The sequence below is a fragment of the Lissotriton helveticus genome, chromosome 7 (assembly GCF_964261635.1).
Source record: "Lissotriton helveticus chromosome 7, aLisHel1.1, whole genome shotgun sequence".
NCBI classification, from domain to species: Eukaryota; Metazoa; Chordata; class Amphibia; order Caudata; family Salamandridae; genus Lissotriton; species Lissotriton helveticus.
In genome coordinates this window covers 1740188398-1740206548 of record NC_136068.1, presented here as the reverse complement: position 1 = coordinate 1740206548, position 18151 = coordinate 1740188398, and the positions used below count along the sequence as shown (strand labels likewise).

Sequence of the window (18151 nt, the reverse complement as noted above, 5' to 3'; positions counted from 1 at the left end):
TCAGCACAAATGAAAAGAGTACTTGCCCCTCAATGCCTGTCGGGGCGCTGCCCAGCAAGATCTGCAGGGGAATTATATGGAGCAAACAGCAGGGGGAGCCCCCTCAGTTTTTCACCCAGCAATGGGCCCAAAACGAAAAGGGCGATTGCACACGACCCCAGAGGAAATTCTCAAAACCCATTCCTTAAAAAAGGGGACTTCTATGGTCACAAAGATTAAGTCTCTTACAGATAACAGAAAGGAAATACTGCAAGACGCCGCACTTCCTTAGGAAAAAAGACACCCTGAACCCTGACCACGGGACAACCCATAAGCCAACCCTTGGCGATCTACCTTATGGCTTGAGAGTGCCCCAAGACAGCAGTCCCAAGGGGCTGGGCAGAGCAACTCCGGAGCACACCCGAAAATGCGGGGAGGGTCCACTCCCGAGTAAGGCGTCCAAGGGACAGAAGGGAAAGGAGGGCGCAGCCTGCACCCAACCGGACTCAATGCAGCCTAAAGGCACAATTATGTGTCCAACTCTCCACCAAAGTTCAGTCATGGGGCAAGATGCTACACCCACCAAGCTACACGAACCAGCTCTAACCAAGGATGCACCAAAGTTTGTGGTGAAAGCACAAATACACCAAGCCAGTGACCACGGTTTCGATTTCCAAAGCACGGACCCTGAAGTAAATCGCATAACCTTGTGGTCACATTCAGTTACTGAAGGGCTAAATTCCCCGGTGGGTTGAGACCTAACAGCCTCATTCCTCCACAATCCGGGTCAGAAGATCGAAAGAACCCTTGAGTTAACCCCTAATTTGTTGTTGACGCAAACATCCTCATGGGGCATTACCTCAAAAGTCGACCACAACCTTAGGAATGTCAGCATAGATGTGGATTTGGATACATCTCCGAACTGCACTACCAACAAAGCCCTTCTGTGGCAGTCATCCAAAATGGAAGTCCAAATAGACCTCCCTCAAGCCTTCGCAGCCTGTTTAGTCATTATAAGCTCCAGGGTGGATGAATTGAACAACAGGGTTTATCAGTACTCAACCGCTAACCCGGAGACTGTACCTGCTGCTGCTCAACCCTTATGGAGAAATGGGCCTCCCTCCCTGAGATCCCAACGGACATAGTAGAAATAGCTAAAGAACGTTGGGAGACATCAAGTATATCCATCACTGATGACTCTGCATTGATAAACCACAAACACCTAGAGGCAAAAAAGCTAGCAGGATCTCAAGCGGGCCCGGATCCAGAGTCTTCAGGCAATAAGGACAGCCCCCCAAAGGCCAAAGGGACATCCAGCATAATCCAGGGGCAGTGTGGGGGGCGCGACTCCCTAGTAGCAGACCCGCAGGGACACACCATCAGTATAACCAATATACAAGACTCCACTCTATCAAGGCGAGCAAAAAAGAAGCTGAGGAAACAATGGAAAAAAACAAAGACAAGAGGGATGCAACTGCAGTTGAGGAGCATTCCCCAGCCCCCGCAAGGGAACATCAATCCTCCCCAGCCCTATCCCATTTTTATTGCCAAAAATTGGGGCAAAAAGGCTGCCCATGTTGCTCACCCACGGGCAGAAGAGCAAAGCCAATTAAGTTCCCTGAGCACCTCAGCTGTGATGGGCCATTAACCTTCAGCAAGGTCAGAATCCTCTGTAAGGCCAGACCTATTGGACATGTCTCAACAGCCACACTAAGCTTGGCACCACGTGAAGCAAGCACCCAGATAGTGACAGCCATACCAGTGCCGCAACCACTGGATCAGTCCTCATTTCATGCAGAACTTGGACAGCAGGTCGACGCCAGGGTCAATCAAGGTCACAACAATTGGTCCCAAGCAGGACACTCATCGAGCAAAGAAGGAAGTCAAAACTCAGGACTGGGTCAGGCAGAGCCCTCCCCATACAGGGGAAAAGTGGCCCCAATCCCGGGATCATCAACAGTAGTCCAAGAGGTAATACTCACCCCTAGGTATCACAGCACGGGCCAGCACAACATCTTGAATAGGAGCAATATACTCAGCTTTTTTAAACATCTGGCAACCCTAGATCAAATACAACCGGGTGACATAGTATGGGTGAAATTCCTGAGCACGAAGGGGGACACACACGGGGACTATAACCATCTTGATCTGATTCTCACCAACGCGTTTGTACACGCAGAGGGGGAAACAGACCCAAATACTGCAGCCGCCACTTACACTTCCATTCTGGAAAGGACGCTTCAAATTCTAGCTCCGCCCAGAACTTTCAAACGTAACAGGAAAACTCCTTCGGCCCCATGGTTCACAGAACAACTTAGGCTACAACGTCAACACTGCCGCAACTTAGAGCGCAACTGGCGTAAACATTATAAAACACCAGATAAAACAATCTATAAAGCTGCTCTCCTTGACTATAAGCAGAAAATAGCCAGGGAAAAAAATATCTATTACACCATCCAAATAGATCAGGCGAAATGCAGCGCGAAAAAGCTCTTCGATGTAGTGAACCACCTTGCAGAACCAGCTCATCCTCCTATTGAAACTTCACAAAGTTTATGTAATAAATTAGCTGACTATTTTTCTGATAAGGTCTCTTCCATATTTAAGGACTTTACTCCTAACTCTAATACTAGGTCACCTATGAACATTCAACTTGAGTCTAACCCAGCTAATTTCTTGGAATTTACCCAGGTACACTCCTACCATATCCACAAACTTATTTTGTCCACTAAATCAGGTTCTCCTCTGGACCCTTGTCATCCCTCTGTACTTCATTCCATTCCAGACACTATTGTCCCACCTTTGACTTACATCTGCAATACTATGTTCGCATCTGGCACATATCCTAATATTTGGAAAAATACCATAATAAAACCGTTACTTAAAAAGCCATCTCTTGATCCATCTGAGTCCTCCAGCTACCGTCCCATTGCCTCATTGCCTTTCCCAGCTAAGATCTTCGAATCTGTCATGAATGAACAACTATCTGACTACATTCAAGCCAATGACCTATTGGATGACACTCAGTTCAGTTTTCGACAAGGTCATGGGACAGAAACGGCCCTGATCAAGGCTGCTGATGAAATTAGAACCATTATGGACAACGATGGTCAGGCTATTTTGATACTGTTGGATCTATCAGCGGCTTTCGACACGGTCGATCATTCTACCTTGATTGGCCGTGTCGAGGCCATCGGTATCAAACACAAGGCGAAGGACCTTATAGCTTCCTTTCTGGCTGATCGCAAACAGGCAGTGAAGATGGGTCCATTTACCTCACCAACATTCAAGCTCCCTTGCGGCGTTCCTCAGGGCTCCTCGCTAAGTCCGACCCTTTTTAATATTTATGTGTCGGACTTGGCGAGAGTAATAAAAGCGCATAACATCAGCCTGACTACATACGCTGATGATACTCAGTTGGTATTATCTATTCACAAAAATGGCCCGACGATAGCGGCCAACTTTAAAGATGGGATGCGAGCCATCAGCAGTTGGATGGCTTCCAACTGCTTAAAACTTAACTCTGCTAAGACCGAAGTAATGTTGTTCGGCAAGGTCCAGCCTGCCTGGTCCCCATCGTGGTGGCCGGAAGAGATGGGCATTCCACCTGAACCAGTGGGCAAAGTGAGGAATTTGGGAGTTACATTCGATGACAAACTTCTTTTTCATCACCATGTGAACTCAGTTGTTTCATCGTCATTTTACATCCTGCGAAAAATTAAGAAGCTTTTGCCATACCTCCCTACTACAACAGGCAAAACTCTTATTTCAACTTTGGTGTTTTCCCGCACCGATTATTGTAACGCCCTCTTCCTCAATGCGCAGGAAAAAGTCATCTCTAAATTGCAAATGATCCAGAACGCCTCTGCCAGAGTTCTATTAGGCCTTCCAAAATTTGCCTCTGTTACAAAACATTTGGCCCAACTACACTGGCTCCCGGTCAGAAGCCGTACTAAGTTTAAATCTTTGTGTATTGTGTATAAGGCACTACACAATATGGGACCCAAATTTCTCAGAAATTCTTTAAAGCCCCTTCCAACTCGCAGAACGCTTCGTTCTAACACGGCCTACCTGCTTCAAACCCCCAGAACAAGGAAAGTAAACTGGGGAGACAGACGTTTTACTGTTGCAGCAGCAAGATTATGGAACTCCCTTCCTTTTATTATAAAATCTAGCCCTACATTGCTTACTTTCCGAAAACAACTTAAGACTTGGTTGTTCTCTCAATGAGCCCTCAGTCCGTTAGACTCAGAACTTACTTGTCCTTAGGATACTGGTAGCATATACAGCTCTTAGCGCCGAGACACCCTTGGGTAATTGTAGCGCTTTAAAAATTACATAAATAAATAAATAAAATAAATAAATTCAACAGTGGTGAATCTAAACCATATAAAAATACAACAAGCCATCGCAAACAACTCCACTCAACTTGCCGAGTGGGGTATCGATGTTCAGACGGTGCTGCATCCAAAATATCCTCATGTCCTGGCATTGGATAACAGGGCAAAAGGCCCCGTGGTCAATCTTGCACGGGACAAATAATTCGGAGTATTCCGGCAAAATTCAGACAGCCCCTAGGGTCCCAACGGATATCAGGATTTCCTGCCGCAACAACCACTGGGTCATTAGTGCAGGCCCCTCTCCCCTTAATCAACCAGGAAGCATAAATGGGGGCACCAGTATGCCTAACATTAGAGAATCCAGGCTGGCAAGACAAGGGATAAGGCGAAGAGCAGGCCACAAACAGAAATTATCCATAATCTCCTGGATCATAGCAGGGATAAGCAAAATCAGTGGCAATGAAAACCTGAAGCAGTTTCTGGAAACTGCCGACATACTCTGCCTCCAAGATACCTGGGCTCTGTCCAGCGCCTCATTGGCTGGGTACTACAAACACTTTATTCTAGCCATAAAAAATAATCTATTTGGCCGACCGGCCGGTGGTCTATCAGTGTTTATAAAGCACGAAAGTGCTTTTGAAACTAAAGCTATCAACTTAAACACACCTGAATTGCAAGCTCTGCAAATCTGAGGCTTGAATATTAACTTACATCCTACGCCTCTTCTAATAATTAACTGCTACATCAATCCGGCCCAGCTTACCACGAAAGAGACGTTGGAGGGGCTTCTGGGGAAACTGGAAGACCAGGGACCATATTATCAAGACAAGCGATAAAAATTATCGCTGCTTTAGCGGCAGGAAACTGCCGCTAAAGCGGCGATAAAGGGCTTGATAATATGCCCTTGTGAATTTCCATAGAAGCCCATGTTGTGGTGTTAACCTGGGCTTCTATGGGAATTCTCAAGGGCATATTATCAAGCCCATTATTGCTGTTTTAGCGGCAGTTTACTGCCGTTAAAACAGCAATAATTTTATCGCCGATCTCGATAATATGGCCCCAGGTTAACCTAGCGGGGGATTTCAATCTGAGGGATTTGGATGTAACCAACCTCCCTCCCCTGAGTTCCGGCAGGGCTGTACCCTTATTCAACCTCATCAGCAATCCTAAGCTGACCTCAACTCATGCACTGAAAAAAGCCCACTCGAACACATGGGACCCTCCCCCCACCATCAGAGACATCTCAAGAATAGTCTACATCATGGTCAGCGAAGCACTGGCTGCCAGATTGAATGACTTTGAAGTTGAAGATAGGACGGAAAGCGATCTTAGGCCACTGAGAGACGTCTTCCTGATGACAGTTCCGACAGCTCTACACCACCAAACCATCGTAGCATCAAGAGGGGACAAAAAACACAGGGGCATATTATCAAGGGGGTTTATCTCCGCTTTTTTGGCTTTAAAAGCCAAGAAAGCGGAGATAAAATTATCTCTCTATTACCAAGCTGTCGCTAACACCAGTTAGTGACAGCTAATAGGAGATAGCGACCATCTTGGGCCCCGCTTTGCATGTCAGTGATATTTATCACTAATGACATGCAAAGTGGGCGTGCCAAGATGTTAGCGACTGGAAACAGTCGCTAACATCGCTATCTCCTATTACCAACTTTTGGAGATATTCGCGCTAAGCGCGAATATCTCCAAAAGCTAACACCTGCCCTGAGCAGTTCTTCACCATGTTATCCAATGGGAGGTGGATAACATGGCTAAGAGCATTTGCTCGATAATGCATGAATATCGCTGACTTTTCAGCGATATTCATGCATTGCGGCCGTTTTTTATCGCATTTGCGATAAACCTTGCTAATAGCAAGGTTTATCTGCGATAAAAATCGCCGATGTGCGGCGATAATTTTTGTCTCTAAACAAGTTAGAGACAAAAATTATCTCTATTGGTTGGTAATATGCCCCACAGTGTCTTGAGGAGGATCAAATAGTCGGACAAGATAGGCAACACGTTACAAACATGGCTGGAAGAAAACCAGGAAGGCAATCTGTCTATGCCGCTATCCATACTAATATAATAGAGAGAGAGCCCAAACCTTTGAGGCGGGTAATCTCAGGAACCACAGCACCAATCACAACACCCAATACAGCGTTGGAAAGGGCTGTTGCAGCAGAAGGACATAGGCTATGCAGACGCCCACCATATACATTTAAAAAGTAAAAGAACCCTGCCAGCAAAGTAGTTCCTTGTGGGTGTGTCTGCGTTGTGCTGTGGGCGTGTGCTGGGGCCGTGACAAACGCTGGGGGCGTGTGGTACGTTCCGCCCTTCATGCCATGTCTCATGTTGTGTGCTAATCCCACCCTGCTCCCTTTAAATACCCCTGCACCCCATAATCATAACCCACCCTTACTCCTTAAAATACCCCAACACCCTTAAACACTAACCCATCTTAACCCTATAAATATACCCTGTACCCCAAAGCCCAAACCTATCCCTAAACCCTAAAAATACCCCTGTACCCCAAAACCCAAACCTAGCCCTTAACCCTATAAATAACCCTGTACCTCAAAACCCAAACCTACCCCTGAACCCTAAAAATACCCCTCTACCCCGAAACCCAAACCTAGCCCTGAACCCTTAAAATACCCCTGTACCCCAAAAGTCAAACCTACCCCTGAACCCTAAAAATTCCCCTGTACCCCAAAACCCAAACCTAGCCCTGAACCCTCAAAAGAACCCTGTACCCCAAAACCCAACCCTACCCCATAACCCTAAAATACCCCTGTACCCCAAAACCCAAACCTAGCCCTGAAGCCTAAAAATACCCCTGTACCCCAAAACCCAAACCTAGCCCTGCACCCTTAAAACACCCCTGTACCCCAACACCCAAACCTACCCCTGAACCCTAAAAATACCCCTATACCCCAAAACCCAAACCTAGCCCTGAACCCTAAAAATTTCCCTGTACCGCAAAACCCAAACCTAGCCCTGAACCCTCAAAAGAACCCTGGACCCCAAAACCCAACCCTACCCCATAACCCTAAAATACCCATGTACCCCAAAACCCAAACCTACCCCTGAACCCTAAAAATACCCCTATACCCCAAAACCCAAACCTAGCCCTGAACCCTAAAAATACCCCTGTACCCCAAAACCTATACCTATCCCTAAACCCTAAAACTACCCCTGTACCCCATAACCCAAAACTATCTCTGAACCCTTAAAATACCCAAACACCCCAAAACATATACCTCAGCACCCCAAAACATATACCCCTAAACCCATACTTACCTTATCTAAACATTAAAAAAAACATGTTTTTACCATTCATGCATTTACAACGAATTTCGTTGTAAATGTATGCGTGGTAAAAGCATATAAAATGTAATGCCATGCATTATAAGGGCATTGCGGAGTCATGGTACTTTCGTAATGAAAGTATGCGGAGTGATGGTATGCGGAAAGAAAGTTGCAGAATAATGGGTGTTTACCCTCCCCGGTAAGTACATTGGTGGCACGGCGGCCCACATCTCCAGCAACATACTCATATTTTTTCACCACCCATTTGAAAAATGCACAGGTCTCTCTCATTGATGGCCAGCACCGACATACACTTTTAGATACACCTCCCGCCACAAGTTCTAGAATTGCGAACTTTAGAGCTGGGGAGCTACGTTCGAATCTCGGCATCAGGTCAACATCCTGTGATTCCAGGCAAATCGTTTTGTCTTCCCATGATTACCACAAATGAATGTGTTCTTCTGTAATTTAAATTTTGCTCATGCCATGTTGTCGAGTTCGCGCTATATATATATAGGAAAAATAAAGTAGGGAAACTCGAGTTCACACACTACTGAACACGCACTCTTAAGTGCATCAGCAGTGCACTGTGAATCGGAGCGTTTCACAGGCCTGTCACAGATAAGAAATGCTATCTAAACGAAATCCTACAAAACAATATACTACTGGCCGGCAGCAATTTATACCCAGACAACGTCGGGACGGGCTGCTAGTGGTTATGTGAGTGTGTGAGTAGGTGTTCAAGTGGTTGTGTGGGTCTGTAAGTCACATGGTGAAACACCAGCCCAGCTAAACCCCCTTTCGGTCAGTAAGATCATCAAGAACATGAAGAACGATGAGGCCCCCGGACCAAATGGAATTCGAGCACCGGTCTTTAATAAGGCCCGACGTCTGGGCAGCATTGCTAACTCCTTTATACAACCATACATTTAAATCAGCAACAACCCCCAATTCCTGGAGGGGCTCCATTTTGGTCCCTATTTTCAAAAAAGGGGACCGCTTAAAACCATCAAATTACAGGCTTGACCTTGAAGCCAAGGCTTATGCTCGCCTTCTACTTAGGCACTTGGAGGGGTGGGCAGAAGAGAATAGCACTATACCATCCTATCAAACTGGCTTCAGGCCACAGGCATCGACCATGGATAACGTACTGGCATTGGCCTGCTTATCCACCCAGGCTACCATGAAGAACCACCCTCCACTCTTCTGTTGCTTCGTGAATTACAGCACAGCCTTCGATAAAGTGGTTCGCAGAAGACTATGGTGGAAGCTAGGAAACTGGGGGCATTCCACTGAACCTACTGAAGGCAATAAGACCACTCTATGAAGACACCTGGGTAAGAGTTAAAACTAGCGCCAGCACACTGTCCTTGAAAATTAATACGGAGAACGGGCTGAAACAAGGTTGCGTGTTGGCTCCCATTCTTTTCAATTTATACACGGCGGATCTGGGGGACGCCCTAAAAGGAGCTGGCCTAGTAACACCAAGACAATTAAACACGAGCCTGCGGGTGCTTCAATACGCCGACGATACCGCCATTATGGATCACACAAAGGTGGGCCTACAAAGAGCCCTAACTGCATTAAATCGCTTTAATAACATCAATAATCTGACAGTAAACCAAGGAAAGACCAAGGTTGTCATCTTTGGGACCTACCATCAGAAAAAGAAAGCACAATGGCATTGGGTCAACTTGCAAATCAAGACGGCGGAGTCATACAAATACCTAGGGGTTTGGCTGACGGAACAAGCTAAGGCGTTTGCCCATTTGAAACATCAGAGAACCAAGGCTAACAGGGTCATAGATCTACTCAGGCAACTAAACCATCATCTGATCAGCCCGACTGCCGGCCCAATACTGAAAGTTTTGAAAGTGAAACTGCTACCAGCAATCAGCTATGGTCACCAAGCTTTCCCCGGGTGACAACAGGCCTGCCTAAACTCAGCGCAATCTAAAGCTTATAAAACAGTGCTTCAAATTCCAAGGGCAGCAAGGAACGCAAGGCTAAGGCTGGAGCTAGTGGTGGTGAGGCAGGACTTGATGTGCCAGGATGACATCACAAAACCCTATCTCAGGATTTTAAGGGCCCCAGCTAACACCTTAAAACACCAACTAAGATCAATCTTTGAAGAGTCATGCCCGCCCTGGCACTCCGCCCTTGATAAAGTGATAGAAACATTGAATATAGTGGAAGAGAGCATATTGAGGCCGGATATCCCTCTGAACACATGGAAAAAAGTGATAAACAAACAAGTGTGCGAAATTTCATTTGTTCTTGACTGTAAATCCCTCCATTCAAGCCCACTCTTAGACCTGCTGAATAGATCTTACACAGCAGGCAAAGCCCAGGCTTACCTAAGTGACGCTATCACTCCATCAGCCCGAAGCAAATTCTGTCCATGAGACTAATCACCTTAGGAATTGCAGATTTTAACCCTGCGTGGGCTCGAAGAGGGGAAGCCACAAACTCTAGACTCATACAAGAGGGAATTGTGGCTGCACCTTCTATACTGTTGCCCCAATCTTATCAAGGAACAAAGGCAACTACTGTGTCCGATTTGGACCTTCAATGGAACAAAATCCTGTAGCGAAGTGTCACCCATGTGTTTTTCCAAGCCTAGCACGATGACCCTAGCTAGACTGGGGAAATTCATCCACCACATCAGGATTGCCCTAAAATTGGCAAATGAAAGTAATAAAACTTTGGAGAAGTACATTACAAAACCAGTGCAAGGGTGTTGAGGTAGCCTTGACCGTGTATTGATGCCTGCCAGGACTTCCAGCATCCCCTCCTGGAAATCACCTCTCAGAGCCCAATTTTGTCCCACTCACCCACATCTAAGGAACAGCAATGTTGCAGGGCTGAGGAACAGGCAAGGCATGGCAAAGAACTACGCTGATATCGGTTGGTACAGAGGCACACCAGAGGGCGGTGTGCCAGAATAGGTCCACTCCCCTTGGGATGCCTCATGGCTGGGTGAGTTTGCCTAAGGACAGGTGTGTAGGACCACTTACTCTGGGATGCCTCATTGCTGGGTGAGTTGGCCTAACAAAGAGGGGGAGGTAACAAACCGAGACAGCGCTCGCAGCCCAGCCCGCGCTGGACGGCAGGGCACAACAAGAGTCGGACAAGGTAGCGAGGTGGCCTAACCCCGGGACAGAAGCAACTCCCTCCCCGCGTAAAGTGCGCGCAAAACCAACCTACCAAAGAAAACGACCCAGAAGGTCCAAGAGATAATACCAAGGAAGTTTGCTATGATATAACATGCAAAAATATGCAAAATATATACATGTTTCCTTGTGTTCCTAATAAACTGAGGCCAACAAATGACCACCACAAGACGAAGATGTACGTTGGGCTTCCTTATCATGATAAGGAATACAGTATGGGGGAATGTGGCATACATGTGGGAGTGGGGCAGAGTGCGGGGCCTATTATTAATGTAAAATTAGTGTGCGGTAGAGCACCGAAACTGAGCACCACCAGATAAGGCTGCCCGAGGGAAACACACCGAGAACAGGGAACAATATATTTACATATATATATATACATATATACATAGAGAGAGATATATATGCATACATCTATCTCTCTCTATATATATATATATATATACAGATGCACATACACACATGTATAAATATATGTATGTATGTATTCATATATGACAACAGCATGTGTGTGCTTATAGTTAGGTCGGATTTTCCACTGGGAATTGCTTTTTTGTTTGTTTGTTAATAGATTTGGCATCATTTGATGACTAAACAACCTCCCAAAAATGGGGGGTCCCAAAAGTAAAATGTTTCTATTTTAACTCCCAAACAATTCTTTGCTCCTAGGTATAAGAAAAAAACATCTGGGAAGAATTACCCCAAATGTGACATGAAATTAGCGATTTACTCAGGTAAGTGCCTTTGCTTACTTTTATGTAACTATTCAACAGTAGTCAATACATTAGTGCTTAAAAGGTGTACCCAACTGTTCATGCAGAGGTTAACATTTTAGATATCCTGGACCATTAATTCACAGAGCTCTGCAAATCTGTTTTCACAGACCTCTAAAAATGGGTACATAAAAAATACTTAAATGTGATTGAACAAGGGGGCTTTGTACCCCCCTGTCCTTTTCTGGCTTGGGATCGGCTTCCAGGTCTACAAACCTGAAATGGTCTGATTGACTGGCTGCAACTACGAGAAAAACTTTCTGGCTGTTAATAAAGGATAGTTAGACTCAGTACCACTACTCCAGGGACAGAGGGGTCTGCAAACAGGGCTCAGACACAGAGGGGCCAATGGACTGGGGCTCAAGCACAGATGGGCCAGCAGATTGGGGTTCCTGGATGGCCCTGATCTCAGAAGCCAGTACCTCGTTCAACACTGCATCATTTTCCTCCTCCGTTTGTTCAGCCACGCATCTGAAAAGGTACGAAATGGGGTACCTGCTCTGTTTCGGCGTCACCTATTCCATCGAGCACCCACTGGTTGTAAGGTAAAGGGAGAGGCATCTTGCGGCAGTGTTGGGAATGAATCCAATTCCTCCCGCCGACCTCCTTCACATCAATACTGGTAGCGAGGAGCACCTGCATCTGCCCCTTCCAGTGCAGCTCCAAGCTGCCTTTGCGCTGAAAATGCCTGGTCAGCACAAAGTCCCCAGGCCTAATATTGTGTCCTGCCCCTCAGGTACAGGTGGTAGGACTCCGTGGATCTGTTGGTATATAGAACGCAAGCTTTTAGTCAACTCATACAGATAATCCACTAGCAAAGGGTATTCAATTACTGAAAACCGTTGAGGTTGCGAGACGCCCCAGAAATTCGCCAGCCATCTGAACACGACCTCATACGGCGACAACCCTGTCCTAGAGTGAGCTGTAGGTTTTGTAGACAAAAGAGCTAATGGTAAAGCATCTGGCCACTGCAATCCTGTGCTCTCCTGAATCTTTGTCAATTTCAGTTTGAGAGTACCCTTGTACTTCTCAACCAGACCTGCTGACTGGGGGTGGTGTTCAGCATGAAATATTTGCTTGATGTGCAGATTGTCGTACACCAGCTGTATAAACATTAATCTGTTTCAGCTTTTTACCGTTTGACTCTGGCATTACTCTGCGACTTGTGTAAATACGAATTGTTGCTACATCTTGTTATTTAGGATGACTGAGTAACTGTTTTTTACTTTGTGTCATAGACGGTCTACCACTCTGTGGGTTCCTCATTCCTGTCCTGATTCTTGACAGTTACAGAGTTTATTTTGAGTAAAGCATACTGTCTTTAGGGTTACAAGGCATTTCAACTGTTAATTTGAGATATTTTAAGACTTTTATGCCTTATGGTACAAGATTGTATTAGCACCATATTATCTTTTGCTTGTTTTAAGGGGCGTTGCAAAGCTACACTGTTTACTATCTTAATTTGCCTCTCACCTAGTGACTCTTCCAAATTATTGCAACTAACGAATACATATCGGAATTGCCTTGCACCTTTCGTATCTTTATACTAGAGAAGAATATGGTGTTTTTGCTGATTCCTTGTATATACAAATTACCGACTTAAGGTGCTTATGGAATATAATTTTATTTCCCACCTCTTTTCCTCTCTATTCTTTCACTTTTTACACACATGATTTTTTGAATAGGTAAATTCAACACGGGTGTTTGGTTTGAATTTTCTGGTTCATATTTCTTCATTCTTTTATTTATTAATGGCCTAATATCTCAGGGTGTTTGGGAGTCTTGATGAACACCAACTATTAGTCCTTTTCACGTGGCACCGTGTTACAAGTATGTCGGGATTCAGTTCATTTTGGGCAGGGCCGGACTGGGAACTGAAAGCAGCCCTGGCAAATTTTGGCAGACTAGCCCCCGTCCAGTGCATAGCGAGGGAGCGCAGCGAGCGAGCCCGAATGCTACTAGGGGGTTTTAGGGGGGTTCTCCACCCACGAAAATTTTGGAAAAAGACAGACCAAAATGGTGAATTTTACAGCACCGTTTTCATTACATATTCAATTGTATCAACTTTCAAAGCACAGTAAATAGTAGATGATGACCTTAAAGAGCACCAGGTTACCCACCCAGTCATATGTACCCATAGACATTCTTTCAGAGAGCACCAAAAATAGACACATGTAGTGAATCAGAGAGAACAAAGTAAAAGTGAAACCAGCCGCCACATGATGTGTAGCAAGCAAGCGCAGTGAGCAACCGCTACTAGAGGGAGTTTGGGGGGTCCCCCCCCCCCAAGAAAACGTTGGAGACAGAAAGGCCAAAACAAAGCATTTTTCAACACATTTTTCATTACATATTAGATTGTATTAACTTTTAAAGCATAGTAAATGATTACCTTATGGAGCAAAAGGATACCCAGTTATAAATCAGACATTCCTACAGAGAACACTAAAAATCGAAATGTCTAGCACAAAACATGAATGTAAATATTACCAATTTATTCTTCATATAAAATAGCATTAAGACATTTAAAAACGCACTTAACCTCAAACAATTGTGCAAGGGTTCAGAGGGAAAAAAGTGTACAAGACAATGTGCAAACATTAAATGATTTTTATATTCTGAGTTTTGTAAACAGAGCTCAAATGAAGCATCTTATGTAAAGTGAGGCCTGAAACTGGAAATTCGCACATAAGCACCTAGACACTGACCCAGGCCTGATCACAACAGGTCAGAAAGCACAGAAACGTCACACATAAGCACCCAGGCCAGTAAGCATTGAAATGTCACAAATGAGCCTCCTGGTCACTGAGGCCAGAAGCTATGGAAACATCACACATAAGCACCCAGGCCAGTAGGCATTGAAATGTCACAAATGAGCCTCCAGGTCACTGAGGCCAGAAACTATGGAAATAGCACACATAAGCACCCAGTCCAGAAAGCACCTAGGCACTTACCCTGGCCTGATCACAACAGGCCAGAAAGCACGGAAATGTTACCCATAAGCACCCAGGCCAGTAAGCACCTAGGCACTTACCCTGGCCTGATCACAACAGGCCAGAAAGCACGGAAATGTTACACATAAGCACCCAGGCCAGTAAGCATTGAAATGTTACAAATGAGCATCCAGGTCACTGAGGCCAGAAACTATGGATATAGCACACATAAGCACCCAGGCCAGTAAGCATTGAAATGTTACAAATGAGCCTCCAGGTCACTGAGGCCAGAAGCTATGGAAACGTCACACATAAGCACCCAGGCCAGTAAGCATTGAAATGTCACAAATGAGCCTCCAGGTCACTGAGGCCAGAAACTATGGAAATAGCACACATAAGTACCCAGGCCAGAAAGCACCTAGGCACTTACCCTGGCCTGATCACAACAGGCCAGAAAGCACGGAAATGTTACACATAAGCACCCAGGCCAGTAAGCACCTAGGCACTTACCCTGGCCTGATCACAACAGGCCAGAAAGCACGGAAATGTTACACATAAGCACCCAGGCCAGAAAGCATTGAAATGTCACAAATGAGCCTCCAGGTCACTGAGGCCAGAAGCTATGGAAACGTCACACATAAGCACCCAGGCCAGTAAGCATTGAAATGTTATAAATGAGCCTCCAGGTCACTGAGGCCAGAAGCTATGGAAACGTCACACATAAGCACCCAGGCCAGTAAGCATTGAAATGTCACAAATGAGCCTCCAGGTCACTGAGGCCAGAAACTATGGAAATAGCACACATAAGTACCCAGGCCAGAAAGCATTGAAATGTCACAAATGAGCTTTTAGGTCACTGAGGCCAGAAGCAATGGAAATGTCATACATAGGCATCCAGGCCAGTAAGCACTGACCGAGATCACCAGCTTGTGGAGAAGTCCCTTGAATTAGCTCAGAGACTTGGTGAAGACACTGGGCAGATTTAAGGCTGAAGAATAGGACCCAAAATGAAAGTATAGCTCCGCCACATCTGCTGAAACACCTTAACCCAATGTGTGCATTGTTTGTTACCACATTATATATACAGAAAACACTACAAAATGTACAGGTGGTCTAAAACAAAATATAGGAAGGTCATTGCATTCAATTAGAAATCATCCCATTTACCCAATTGTTTGTGGTGATTAAAGTTATTCTCTAGCAGAGTTTCCTGGTTGTATGACTTACATTTTGAAGGCTCAACTCTTGCATTTATTCCAATGTAGTTGAGTAGCTAATGCCTTAAAGAGGTCCACAGATCACATCCGCGATTATGAAGACAGTACCAGTGCATCCTGCTCCAAATGCTTTGCTTACTATGTAGAGCTTCTAGGGGGGGTTCCCGAACTGAATCCGCCTGACCTCGTGATAAGTTGTTCTGCAGTCTCCTACTCAGATCCCCGCTTAGCCCCAGCATTGTTTCATGTGACTGGGTCAGCCCTCAGGCCTCTAGGGGTCTCGCAGAATGTGGTCAGAAGAGACAAAGTTTTGGGCTTCATCTTGAAGACTATAGGGTTGCCGGAAGACCCTCTAACCCGAGGAAACGCTCTCCGGGACGAGCCTGTGGGAATTATTTCACCCCTAAGAGATAGCTTTGCTGTCAGATGCCTGGAACTAGTCCTCTGTAACTAGAAAAATCTCTCTCATGGCTTAGAACTACATAATTCTGAGTCCCCTGAATAAAATCCCTAGGTGGACAAAAATTAATTAAATACATTATCAAACTATTTCTCTTTTTAATCTTGTGTGTGAGGTGACATTCTGGTTTGACTTGTGTCTTTAGGCATCATAGTAGCATGGGAGTCCGTGGTTCGAATCTCGAAAGTATGTACATCAACTAATATGTTACACTTCAGTGCTGAGACTGGTACAGCCGCAGCCAGAACCTGGTGCCTAGTGTAAGCGACTAGAACAGACTGCTTGGTAATGAATGGGCTGGTGAATTACGGTGGCCAGAGATAACATCTAATCAGATGTTTAGGGCAACATTAATCATGGGGGCGGCATCTTGAGGCCTTTCAGGGTATCCCACGAACAACGTCTAGGCGCCAACACTCCGCTTAGCAGAACACAGACTCTATGAGAAGAACCAGCCCTCGAACACTGCCAGCCTGACCGGGTCCTGTTTTTTCTTTAGTGTCTCCGGGAAGGAGAGCCTTCCACTGCCATCAAGGTTGATGGTCTCTATGGACTGAAGGAAAATGACCACACATGTCAAAACAAGAACCACTCCTCTGCTGCAGGCACACAGGGCCATAGGAGCCCAAAACAGACTACATTAATAGCTGCATTCTCAACCATGAGTCAGTTCGTAAATCTCAGTATACAAAACATGGCTGCTGCTAAAGAAAAAAATTCAATACAAGTTCAATGTTTTGCAGATGCAAGTGAATTTGAGCTTCACCATTTCAGAAATGTACATCAACAGCACAAGATTCCCTAACGCAGACAGCACAATTACGAGATGTGCATCAAGTATGCACACTTTCCTAACAGGACGGGCGTAAGGCAACATAAGAGGAAGCAGTGCAAGCTTCCCTCTCAGGCAGGTACATATCACGGTCTGCAGTATTTTTTTTAGCACAAACAATAATATTTGTGGAAATCTGTTTTCAGCAAATATTTGTTGTGTGCATCACCATGTAAAGTTGTGTGACTTTGTTTTGATCCTAGTAGAATCGTTGTTTCCTTCACACTTCTAAATTACAAAAAGTGCTTCTTTTCTGGTTCCCTAACAGCTGACGGAGACATTAAAGAAAACACCAATCTCCAGGTTAAAAGAATAAGCATCGATTTGTCTGAAGGCATGACCTGGCGTTTGACCTCTGCCTATGAACTCACAGTAAATGTGACAAAATAAAAACACAATTTAAGGCGTTTTATTGCTCATTCACTTCTAAACTCCATGGTGGTTATTTTGGGGTTGCATCACCCCTGCAGCCCTACACTCAGTGCCTCTGGGTTGTAGCATTACTCTCTATGATGTATCTTTTTCTAGTTGTGGGTTTGTGTCTCTCTCCTCATGTCCTTGGGTTCTAGTGTTTCTCTCTTTGTCTGGTTCTGTGCCTATGTATTTCTGCTCATGTCTCTTAAATTCTAGTTTCCCCCTCTCTTCCCCTTCGCCAGGTTGTGTACCTGTGTCTCTCTCTGTTCATTTACCTCTGTTCCCCTCTCTGCATCTTTGTTCAGTTGGGTGCCTGAATCTTTCTGCTCTACTGGTATCCCTCTTCTCTATCGTTCCTTTCTCTATATCTTTATCTGGTTGTGTGTTTTTGTCCCTCTGTTCTAGTGGTCCTCTCACCATATCCTTATCAGGTTTTGTGTCTGTGTCCCTCTGCTCATGTCTCTGTGTTCTAGTGTTTGTCTTTCTCTTTGTCTGGTTGTGTGTTTGTCAATCTATGATTGTCTCTAAGTTCTAGTGTCCCCCTCTCTTCCTATTTGTCGGGTTGTGTACCTGTCTGTCTGTTCATTACCGCTGTTCCTGTCTCTGCAGCTTTCGGCTTTACTGGTGTCCCTCTGCTCTATTGTTTCTGCTCTACTGATGTCCCTCTGCTCTATTGTTCCTCTCTCTGTATCTTTATCTGGTTGTGTGTCTGTGTCTACCTGCTCAA

The 18151-nt window shown here is 45.3% G+C and overlaps 1 pseudogene; it reads left to right on the top strand.

Moving 5' to 3' along the window:
• LOC144769670 (uncharacterized) overlaps nt 1-18151 on the top strand; it is a 67060-nt pseudogene that overhangs the window by 39132 nt on the left and 9777 nt on the right.